Source organism: Myxocyprinus asiaticus, chromosome 7 (genome assembly GCF_019703515.2).
Source record: "Myxocyprinus asiaticus isolate MX2 ecotype Aquarium Trade chromosome 7, UBuf_Myxa_2, whole genome shotgun sequence".
Lineage (NCBI taxonomy): Eukaryota > Metazoa > Chordata > Actinopteri > Cypriniformes > Catostomidae > Myxocyprinus > Myxocyprinus asiaticus.
In genome coordinates this window covers 53,655,912-53,667,487 of record NC_059350.1, presented here as the reverse complement: position 1 = coordinate 53,667,487, position 11,576 = coordinate 53,655,912, and positions in this window count along the sequence as shown.

Genomic DNA, 11,576 nt, shown 5'->3' with positions numbered 1-11,576 from the left:
AAAGAGAATCAGAGGTTACATGACTACAAGAACTTATTGCTCAGGCCTTGTCCAGGGCACAGTTCATCCCCCAACCCCCCCCCTTAAATACTGCTTAAATACAATGAAACGTGGATTTTTTTGGACCATTAAGATGTTTTACATTGTGGCATTATTATTGAGACAATTAAGCATACAGAATTTCCCCCCAAATTCTCATTAATGTAATACAACAAATCTCATTCTTGTTAAAACGATAAAATTAAATAGTATATAAATAAGTGTGTAATTTCTGCACCACTACGTCACAAACAAAAACAGAACTCAAACAGGTTTCCAAAACAAACCAAACCAAGCAGCTCCGAGGTGAATCACGTCATTACAAACTTTGATTTGAAGCATAAAATTATTTGAAATTGGACAAAAAGACAAAGATACAAGACTGTGTACTTACTGTATCTTCAATGAGGGAATGAACTACAGTCCCATGAAACATTATGAATGATGTAATCAAATTTAAAACGATGGGAAAATTTCTATTGATTCAAAGTTTATATAAGGTTACACGTACATAAAAATATGTTTACAGTTTATTGCAAATATTCAGATATATACAGATACATTAAAACAAATTTTAGCCTATTTTTAATATTTATGCTTTTCAATTTCATAACAAAATTCCAACAAATTAAATTGTGTAATCCTTAAACTCCTGAGACCCCGCGTCCATATATGGACATTTCATTTTTGCTTCACTATCGGCTATGGATTATTTAATTTAATTTAAACCAACTGATTTCAGTTCAGGAGACTCTAGGCTGTCATTAAAGGGTTAAACCTTCTAAAAACCGAGTTATGGCGCCAAAACAACATGGTGCCAACTACAGCTGAGTTTGTCTTTGGGAGAAACGGCAACACAACTAAATTTGGTTGAAATCTGTTTGAGTCAAAAGATTAGAGTCTCTAGTTTCATCCAATATGCTATTTTAGAAATGCAATCGATGTATAGCGAAACGGCATGCTGTTAAACACAATGACCACGTATGAGGACTATAGGTGAATTTTCATTTAAAATATACTGTACTGTATATACTGTGCATTATCACATTGAGAATCAATGGACACATCCAAAAGCTGGAAAATTAGTTAGGATGAAAGTTAGGTGCATTTCAAACTATTGACCAGTGCAGACAGACAGCACACTGGAGGTTAAGTCATTCACTAAATAGGGAGCAAGGGAGCATCATATAGCTCTCTATGCAGTTAAGTGCATTCACTCCTAAAATCTGATCAAAAGTTCAGTTTCAGGCTGCAGATGATGTTTGGATCACTCAACATGTTTGACAGACATGTGACAATGATAATCAGTACATAGATTCAGAATTTATAATGTATCATTTTATTTTAACATGATTGACAGTGATTGGATGATGCTGGACATTACTTTAAATCAGAATTAATTATGATAATTTCTGATGTAATGTCTGTAACACCTCAAAAACATGAATAATCTAGCACTCCTGGAAACAAAATAAACAATTTGAATAAAAAATGACTTTCTATAGCTTGGTGTTATTTAAAATTTCACAGCTTAGTCCCACTGTCCTCATATGTGGAAATACATTTTTAGGAAAATGTATTGATCTAAAAAACTTTTTTTTTTAATGTTTCTTAGGGGCTACTAGTTACAAATCAAAAAGGGATGCACACAGCAGTCATGCTCTAGTCTCAGTAGGTTAAAGATTACTCAATTCAATTTGATGGATTAAAATGTGTAAATCCTACAATAATTTTTTTGAGTGTATATTAGTAGTTTGAGGGTGTAGGAAGAGTGACTCGAATGCATCATTCACAGTGTGTCATGGGAGTGGGCGGAGCTCCAGAGCTCTTGTGTCATAATTCTCTGATTGGTTGATCTTTCTCTGCAGGATCACGGGTAGTGTAGTTCTTCAACACAAATTCCGCTATTAAACGTATTTTTTATTTTTTTTTAGTTGAAATAACGTGGACTGATGGTTTCAACAGAAGCATATACCATCGATTAATCACCTCGGAGCTCACGTTAGGTCTGGCTATAATCAATTCCCCTATGGAGAAAATGAATAGTATTTTTACTTCCGGAATCAGACTGTTGCACTCCATCAAAAGTTCAATGCATACCCCAAACAGTGAGCTGGTACATTTCCGGGAATCCGATACGTGGCGCCTCATAATCCATGCTTTTGTAATGGCATTGATAATTGCCCGTGTCCAAAGCACGTACTGAGCTTATGGTCAAGGAGAAGTTACCACGACGCATGTTCTCATTGGAGGGCAAAGACATGAGGGTGTCACCAGTAAAAATGTCAATCTTTCCAGAGCTGAACCGCAGAACTTCCATTTCATCTTTAAACCATTGGATGAAGATGTCTTCCCAATGCTTATTTTTAGGGATATTGCCAAAGCATGCCAAAGTGACTTCCTCACCCTCCAGCACAGCAATATGATCATGGTAAACAGGTGGTACTTAAAAAGACAAGAAAGAGAGAGAGATTTGTGACTATATTTAATACTTATTTCATCTATGACATTCACAACATGAAGGTGAGTAAATAATGACGGAGCTTTTATTTTTGGGTGATCTATTCTCGGTCATTGGCATACTTACTCAACACGTGTACTAAAACAGAGCACAGGGGTCTCGTTCCTTCCCAGAGAAGTTCATATATATCTCCATCATTCAAACTAACAGATGTGAGTACAAGGGAAAAATCTCCTGACGTTGTCGGGTCATTGAAGAACCAAACTCGGTCTTCATATCCGGTTCCGACTGTGATGATGCCTTCTTGTAGAGAGATAACGTCTTTGCCTATTGACTCCCATTGTAAATGAATCCCATCAGTCGCGATGCCTGAACCATTGCAGGGCAAGAGGGTGCTTTCACCGATGTACGTCTGGACTTCAGCCGTCTGAAGATATAAAGCTAAACAAACTGGAACAAAAAAATGATTAATGCAGAAACTCAATTAATTAAAAGCATCACTTACACAGTAAATCCAAGTCAATGTGAAATCAAAATTACCTATTTGTTTTCTTAATACATCTGGTCTTATTGTGAACGTGTCATCAGTTAAAAAAAAAAAAAATTTATTTGTAATTTCTCATTAAAATACCATAACTCACTCCACCTCTGAAACAACTTTCCTAATTGGATGACATCACCAAGCCCTCTTATGCAGCATTTCATTCAAAATCGAATGTGGGATATTCCGACTTATCTCCAAATCTCTGACCATAAAGCCGGAAGATTATGTATAAGAAAATAATGCAGTGGTGCAGTGGTGGCTTGGTGGTTAAGGCTCTGGGTTACTGACTAGATGCTCAGAGGTTCAAGCCCCAACACTGCCACGATGCCACCGTTGGGCCCTTGAGCAAGGCCCTTGACCCCATCTGCTCCAGGGGCGCTGTATCATGGCTGACCCTGTGCTCTGACCCCAGCTTGGCTGGGATATGCAAAAACAGGGGCAGTGGTGGCTCAGCAGTCAAGGTTCTGGGTTACTGATCAGAAGGTCAGGGGTTCAAGCCCCAGTACTGCCAAGATGCCACTTTTGGGCCCTTGAGCAAGGCCCTTGACTCAATCTGCTCCAGTGGTGCTGTATCATGGCTGACCCTGCACTCTGACCCCAGCTTAGCTGGGATATGTGAAAAAAAGAATTTCACTGTATATGTGCAAATGTGTGATAAATAAATACAATTATTATAATTATAATTATAAAACTGCCACGCTCCCATTGGCCTAGCAGGTGTACAGAGACGTCTCTGTAAACGAAGTGTACGATTATCAAAAGAGAGTATAATTGACCATATTTTACACTCCTGTCTCTGTAAACAAGTTTTACTATCATTTAATGTAGGAACTTTGGCTCATATATGTTTTTATTGGCTGAAAAGGAAAAATCGAGGTTACAGTGAGACACAGTGCAAGTCAATGGGGCCAATTTTTGGAGGGTTTAAAGGCAGAAATGTGACGCTTATAATTTTATCAAAGCACTTACATTAATTCTTCTGTTAAAACTTGTTTATTATTTGAGCTGTAAAGTTGTTTAAATCTTAATTTTTACGGTCGTTTAAGGGTTTTAGGGTATACAGCGTTACGTCTTAATGGCAACAATGTTGTAAAATTGGCTCTAACTTTACACAAATGCGGTTACTAAGTGATTGTATCACACTAAAACCATGTTAACACACATATTGTTTAAGTCTTGTGTCTATACTTTTGAAACAGTGAGTATTTAAACCATTACAGATTGGCCCCATTGACTTCCATTGAAAGTGTCTCACTGTTACCTTGATTTTTGCTTTTTTAAAGAAAAGGAGGGACGAGTCGAAATTAACTTTTGTGGTAATCAACATTATGCCACAAATGTTGTTGATTGAGCTCAACTTGTATTGAATCCAGAATATTCCTTTAAATGTTGAAATTCTTTAAAGGGGTCATGTCATGAGGATTCAAATTTTCTTTGATATTTAGACATATAAGAGGTCTTTCTAATACAAAAACATACTGTAAATGTCATTACTCAACACTTAATCCCCAATGCTGCAAAAATGCCTCGTTCTCTACTTCCGCGACTTCCCTACTTCACTAGGGGTACATTCATTCATGACCCGCCTCTACAGCTCAAAAACATTAACGCCTACTTAAAATCATCGCACCCTTGTCCCCACCCAATGGTGCTTCAGTTCACACTCAGAAAGAGAGAGAGCAGGACAAATAATGACACTATTCCTGTACACCAAAGGGGACCCATCTGGACTATTCTGGATTATTTTTATATTTAAACATGCACAGACAGACGTCTTTTACAGCTTGATACATATCCCGGGCCACTTTTAAAAGAGTAGCAATTTGGTTTCATTCAGCTGCTGCCTCTTGTTGTTTTGAGCACAAACACATCATGGACGCTATTTACAATTGTTGATGTATGAAAATATACGCTAGATGGACATCTTTGACCGTTCTGATACGTTTCCATCGATGTGATGCTCTATGTGTGTGTGTCTAGTTCACACTGTGCTTTGGACTATGTGTGTCCTCATCATATTTCAGTGTGGATTGCATGTTTTTTCGGCTCATATTAGCATGGATTGTTTGTGAACCAGTCATAATACGATTCAAGCTTTGCAAATGAACTGTTAGAATCAGAATCAGAATTAGCTTTATTGCCAAGTTTGCTTACACATACAAGGAATTTGTCTTGGTGACAGAAGCTTCCAGTGCACAAACAATTCAACAACAAGGCAGAGATAATAAAAAATAGAATTAAATTAAAAAGCAAATAGAAAATATAAGTATATATAGAAATACACAATAAGACAATATATATATATATATATATATATATATATAGTGCTGATCGTACAGGTGCTGGAAGTGAATTTTCCCAGTCTCACAAGCTGCTGCCTGTCCGTCAGAAAGCTGGTGATCCACTGAGAGATAGAGGTGGGAACAAAGAGTTGGTTTAATTTAATCTGGAGATTAGCTGGGATGATGGTGTTGAAAGCCGAACTGAAGTCCACAAAAAGGATCCTTGCATCTGTCCCTGGTCTGTCCAGATGTTGCAGGATATGATGCAATCCCATATTGACTGCATCATCCACAGACCTGTTTGGGATCCAGAAAGGGTCCAGTGATGTCCTTCAGGTGGGCCAAACCAGTCTCTCAAATGACTTCATGACCACAGATGTCAGAGCGATGGGTCTGTAGTCATCAAGTCCTGTGATTTTGGGTTTCTTTGGGACAAGGATGATGGTGGAGTGTTTGAAGCAGTAGAGAACTTTACACTGCTCCAGTGATCTGTTGAAGATCTGTGTGAAGATGGGGGTCAACTGGTCAGCACAGGATTTTAGACAAGTAGGTGAAACACCGTCTGGGCCCTGTGCTTTCCTTGTCTTTTGTTTCCGTAAGACCCGGCACACATCCTCTTCACAGATCTTAAGTGCAGGTTGAGTAGCAGGAGGGGGAGGATGGTGGTTGCAGGAGGTGTTAATGTTTGTGTGATGTGAAGGTCAGAGCGGGTGTGGGGTGTGAGAGTGGGCTTTTCAAATCTACAGTAAAACACATTCAGGTCATCAGCCATTTGTTGATTCCCTACAGTGTTTGGGGATGGTGTCTTGTAGTTAGTAATGTCTTTCAGGCCTCTCCACACTGATGCAGGGTCGTTAGCTGAAAACTTGCTTTTCAGCTTCTCAGAGTAGCTTCTTTTAGCCACTCTAATCTCTTTTGTCAGTGTGTTTCTGGCCTGATTATACAAGATTTTATCTCCACTTTTGTAAGCATCCTCTTTGGCCTGATGAAGCTACCTGAGTTTAGCTGTAAACCATGGTTTGTCATGTTGAACATTAAATAAGTCCTTGTAGGAATGCACATATCCTCACACAAACTGATATATAATGTCACAGTATCTGTGAGCTCGTCCAGATTGGTGTCTGTAGCCTCAAAAACACTCCAATCAGTGCAGTCAAAGCAGGCTTGCAGTTCCAACTCTGCTTCATTGGTCCATCTCTTTACAGTCTTTACTACAGGCTTAACTGATTTTAGTTTCTGTCTGTAGTTTGGAAGAAGATGAACCAGACAGTGATCAGATAGTCCCAAAGCTGCTCTAGGGACAGAGCGATATGCATCCTTTATTGTTGTGTAGCAGTGATCCAGTATATTTTTGTCTCTGGTGGGGCATGTAATGTGCTGTCTGTATTTTGGCAGTTCATGGGTGAGGTTGGCTCTGTTAAAATCGGCAAGAATAATAATAAGTGAGTACGGGTATTGTTGTTCCGTATCTGAGATTTTATCAGCCAGCTGTTGCAGCGCTGCGTTCATGCATGCATGTGGAGGGATATAAACACTCACTAGAATAAATGAGGACAACTCCCGCAGCGAGTAGAAAGGCTTACAGTTAATAAAGAGTGCTTCCAAATTAGGACAGCACATCTTTAACGTTGTTACATCTGTACACCAACTTTTATTGATGTAAAAGCATGTTCCACCGCCTGTCGTTTTCCCCGTTAACTCTGCAATGCGATCCGCTCTGAAAAGCTGGAAGCTAGGGCAGATGTAACACGCTGTCTGGAATGGCTTCACTCAGCCAGGTTTCTGTGAAGCACAAGGCAGCAGAGTTTGAAAAGTCCTTGTTTGTATGGGTGAGGAGATGTAGTTCGTCCGTTTTGTTAGGAAGAGAATGGAGATTCGGCAATGCTGTTCGAAAGTCACACTGTCGGAGCTTGACTAGTGTGCCGGCTTGCTTCCCTCGCTTGCGTATCAGAGCACTTGAACAACACAGCTGCACCTCTGACTAAAATGTCCAGCAAAACGTCCAAATAGTCAAAAACTGGGAAAAGATTGTCTGGTATGTGCTGCCGAATGTTCAGAAGTTCGTCCCTGGTAAAACTAATTGAAAATATATATATATATATATATATATATATATTATTGTTATTGAAGTTATTGAAGAATGGGGCAGTTAAAAACACTTAGACCTGATGTAAAACAGATTCATTCATGAATATTTCAAATGTCATCACTGTTAGCAGTGTTAACAGTTGTGCTTGAGATGAACAGTTTCATATATTCAGATGCAATGTGTTCGATGTGCGTTATGTGTAAACCCTGAAATCTATTTTTATAATGTTGTGGAGCTTGTTCATTTTCTTCAGATTGAGTTTCAAATATGGCTGAATTTGAGGGGCTGCAAGCTGTTAGCCAATCAGGACAGTGGGCGTTTATGCTGAAGTTTTAAAGAGGCACTTAGGCCAAAATCGAGCATTTCAAACAGAGGGCCAGAGACAGGGTGGAAATTATATTACTAAATGAAAAAAACAAACAAAAAAAAACTTTACTAACATTATCAATGGACCTCAGGGAAGATAAAAATATATATAAAAAAAGAGCATTTCATGACCCCTTTAAATTGTGTCTAAAAATGTGGTGCTTGTGTCGCTGATATATATATATATATAAATGCATCGTAATGATTAAAGACGTCTGTCTAGTGCATGTTTACATTGACCTACAACTTGAAAAAAGTACAGTGGAACACAAGAATGTGTCCTGTGTTAACAGCCCCTTATTTTTCAACTCCTCCAAACACCTTGCTCCATTCTGGTGTGTAATGTCCACTTTTCATGATCCAATCAATTCCCAATTGATACATTTTATTTTAGTATTTTTTACATTTGGTTTCACTTTGAAATACGTAACAATACAGAAGTGAAATTAGTTTTTTTTTCACTTTAAGGTATCAGAGAGGAAATATTTATCACTTACCGTTCAGGGCGAGAGTAAAAATCCAAGCAGAGCCAAGAATATTCATTTTGTCGTAGAAAACCTAATAAATAAGAAAAAAGGTAAAACTGTTACCTTACTATTAAACCTTATTAATAGTTAATATTAGCCTATATAAAAAACCTAATAAGATCTCTGAAAAAAGTCATAACTACAAAAAAAAAAAAAAAAAAAAATATTGAATTTCTCCACCATTATTGAACACACATAGTGGGGCATGTTGTCACACTATATGGGGTAAGTTGTCATAATGGGAACCTGATGTTTATTTACACTGATTTGAGAAGAATACATTTAGGTCATAAAAAATTGTATCTAGGGGGAGTTGTAATTTTATTGTTTTCGCTGGTTTCCCCAAAGGCTATTAAAAAAATTGAAAGATATTGGAATTAATCAAATGCATTAATATTGTCAGGGATGTGACAGAGGGAATTGTTTTGAAGTCCCACAAATGAATAGTGATATCTAACCACCTCACTACTAGTGGTGTTAAACTACTGTCCAGATTTTCATTGATACTCTGTCCGTTCTAAAGCTTTATTTAAAAGTGCTGACTATGATAACACCTCTGAAACACTGTAACTAAATCCACATACACCACACGAGACACTAGAGGCTCTTTAAATAACGTGCCAAATCATGCTGTGCCAGTTACACACGAGAAAGAAAAATCAAAGTTTGACAATCTTGATGTCAATCTGAGATTTTACATTAATAATAAATGACTGTGGTTGTACCATGGTACAGTGAGGTTTCATTTTAACATGCTGAATGATCATACTCATGGTATTTACACTCCAAAAAATAATTTTAAGATTTACGTATTTCAATTTCAATTCCATCAAATTGAATAGAGTAAACTTTAACAAAAAAAAAAAAAAAAAGTAATACGTTTTATTAATTTAATTTTGTTAGAAATTACACACTTCAATTTCATGGAATTTAGTTTTCAAATTGAAATACGTAAATCTTAAAATTATGTTTAGTGTACATGGCTCTCCAAGGTATTTCAAAGAATACAATAGCAATTATAGTAGCTACATGACATTTTTTTTTTATTACGGTAGTTTTTTGTAAATGCAATACTTCATTAAAAAAAAAAATCATAAAATATCCAAAAGTATACACAATGTATAAATGCCAATTTGATTATAATTAATTAGTAACACACTTTGTAAAAACTCTTTGAATTTGCAGAACATGCAATATTTCAATTTTGTTCTCACGTTAATGCGGAAAAAAACGGCATAAACGGATGTGACAGTTGTGAAAGCAGCACTTACCTTTTAGATGGAAAACCACCTAAAACATTTTGAAACCTGCAGACTTTGACTTCTGAGATATCGGTATGACATCCATTAATACTGCATGATTGATTGAATTAAAATTTAAATCGCAATATGACCTTGCGTGCTTACTAATCCTTAAAAGGCTGCGTTTCTACATTCAGCGCTGTGTGAGCATGCGGCGCCCTCTAGCGGTCCAATGTTCAATGCAAATTATTGTTAAAACAGCGAAAAAGATTTTGCACCTTTGTGCATTTTTTAAGCATAATTCCAAAGTAAAACAGTGATCTGATGAAAAAATAAATTAAGTTGCAAAATATCAGTATCGTCATATAGTTTTTTGTTAAAAAAATCAGTATCGGCCAAAAATGTTCATATCGGTGCATCCCTAATAAATAGCAAACAAATATTTAACCAGTGATTATCGTTAATTATATTTTAGCATTTAAACATTTAAAGTTTTATAAGGATACAAATGACTGAGAAATTAAATTAGACTGCTTATAAACTGTCACGCTATAGAATCACAATTAGCAACATAATGTTCACATGAAACATACAGTATCATATTTATTACATGTTAATACATGAATTAGATCCTCCTAACCAGCAGTTTAATCACTGAACATTTAAATAATAGTTGACTGTAATTCTGTGCATGGTAAATGATGAGGGAACCTCACAGGAGGTGTACTTACCAAATATTCAGTTATTACGCTGTTATAACAGTATCGTCGGACGAGCTCGCGTTTTATCCGGTCTCTATTAAGCTGCTAAACTCTCGCGTTCCGATCGTTTGCGTTTAATTCCAATGAAGTCCAGAGTGGAGTAACATGCTGAAGGGAGAGGAAATCAATCCAGTGTATCTGAACACACTTGAGCATACTGCACATGGATGCAACTTTATGTTTAGTGCTGCAGGTGACATGGGTGTTAAAATATGACCTGACACAGAATATATTACAATTGTATTACATAAGAACTACATTGCATTGCAGTAATTAATATCACAATATTGCATTGCATGTGTATGCATTTAAATTACATTGCATGCATTTAATTGCAACATGTAAAAGTTCCTATCCCTCATATATGTACACTTCAGTCATTCAGTATTTTTAACGTAGAGCCTGTGAAACATGAGATGCTGGAACACGAGCACTGGGGTCATCTTCTGGATGAAGGAATCTCTTGGCTTGACTCTCACATGTATTTACACTCTCCAATCACATGAACTCGAACTCTATTTTAAATCTAGTGAGCTTTTACACTACAATTAACTGATTTATCCAATTAAAAAGGTGAACAATAACACATAAATACAAAACAGTACGTAAAAATACAAATGCATAACTTTAATTTGTAACTTACATGTTTAATTTCCAATCTTCTTTCCCTATCAGACATTAAAACTTTCAAAGGCATGATTTAACCTTCCTATCCCATTCGGTCATTTTTGACCGAAATCACTTTTTCCCGATATAACTAACTAACTAACTAACTAACTAACTAACTCTCACTCACATGGTAATAATATATGACATTATTATTATTTTTTCTTAAATTTTGATGTTTTAAAATAAATGATTTATAATAAAATTATTCTCTTTATAATAAATGTATATATATTATTGCCAAACCTGACACATCCAACCAGTAAAAAAAAAAAAAAAAAAAAAAAAAAAAAAAAAAGCTAAACTTTGACAAATAATAGTTTTATAACATCTAAATATATATCCAAATTCATAACTTGTGATACAATTAAGAATTACCAAGCATAATAGAACACTGCTGCCACCTACTGGCTATTATTGTCATGACAGGATTTTAAAATCATGTTATTTTTCTTTTTTCACCAGATGGCAGCAATCTGCCAACAATACATGACAAATTCTAATATATTCAGGTCAAAAATGACCACGAACAGTAAATTAAGCTGCCTTTTTTAACTGAATAGGGGGGTTAAAACTCATGAATCTCATGAAAACATGTCC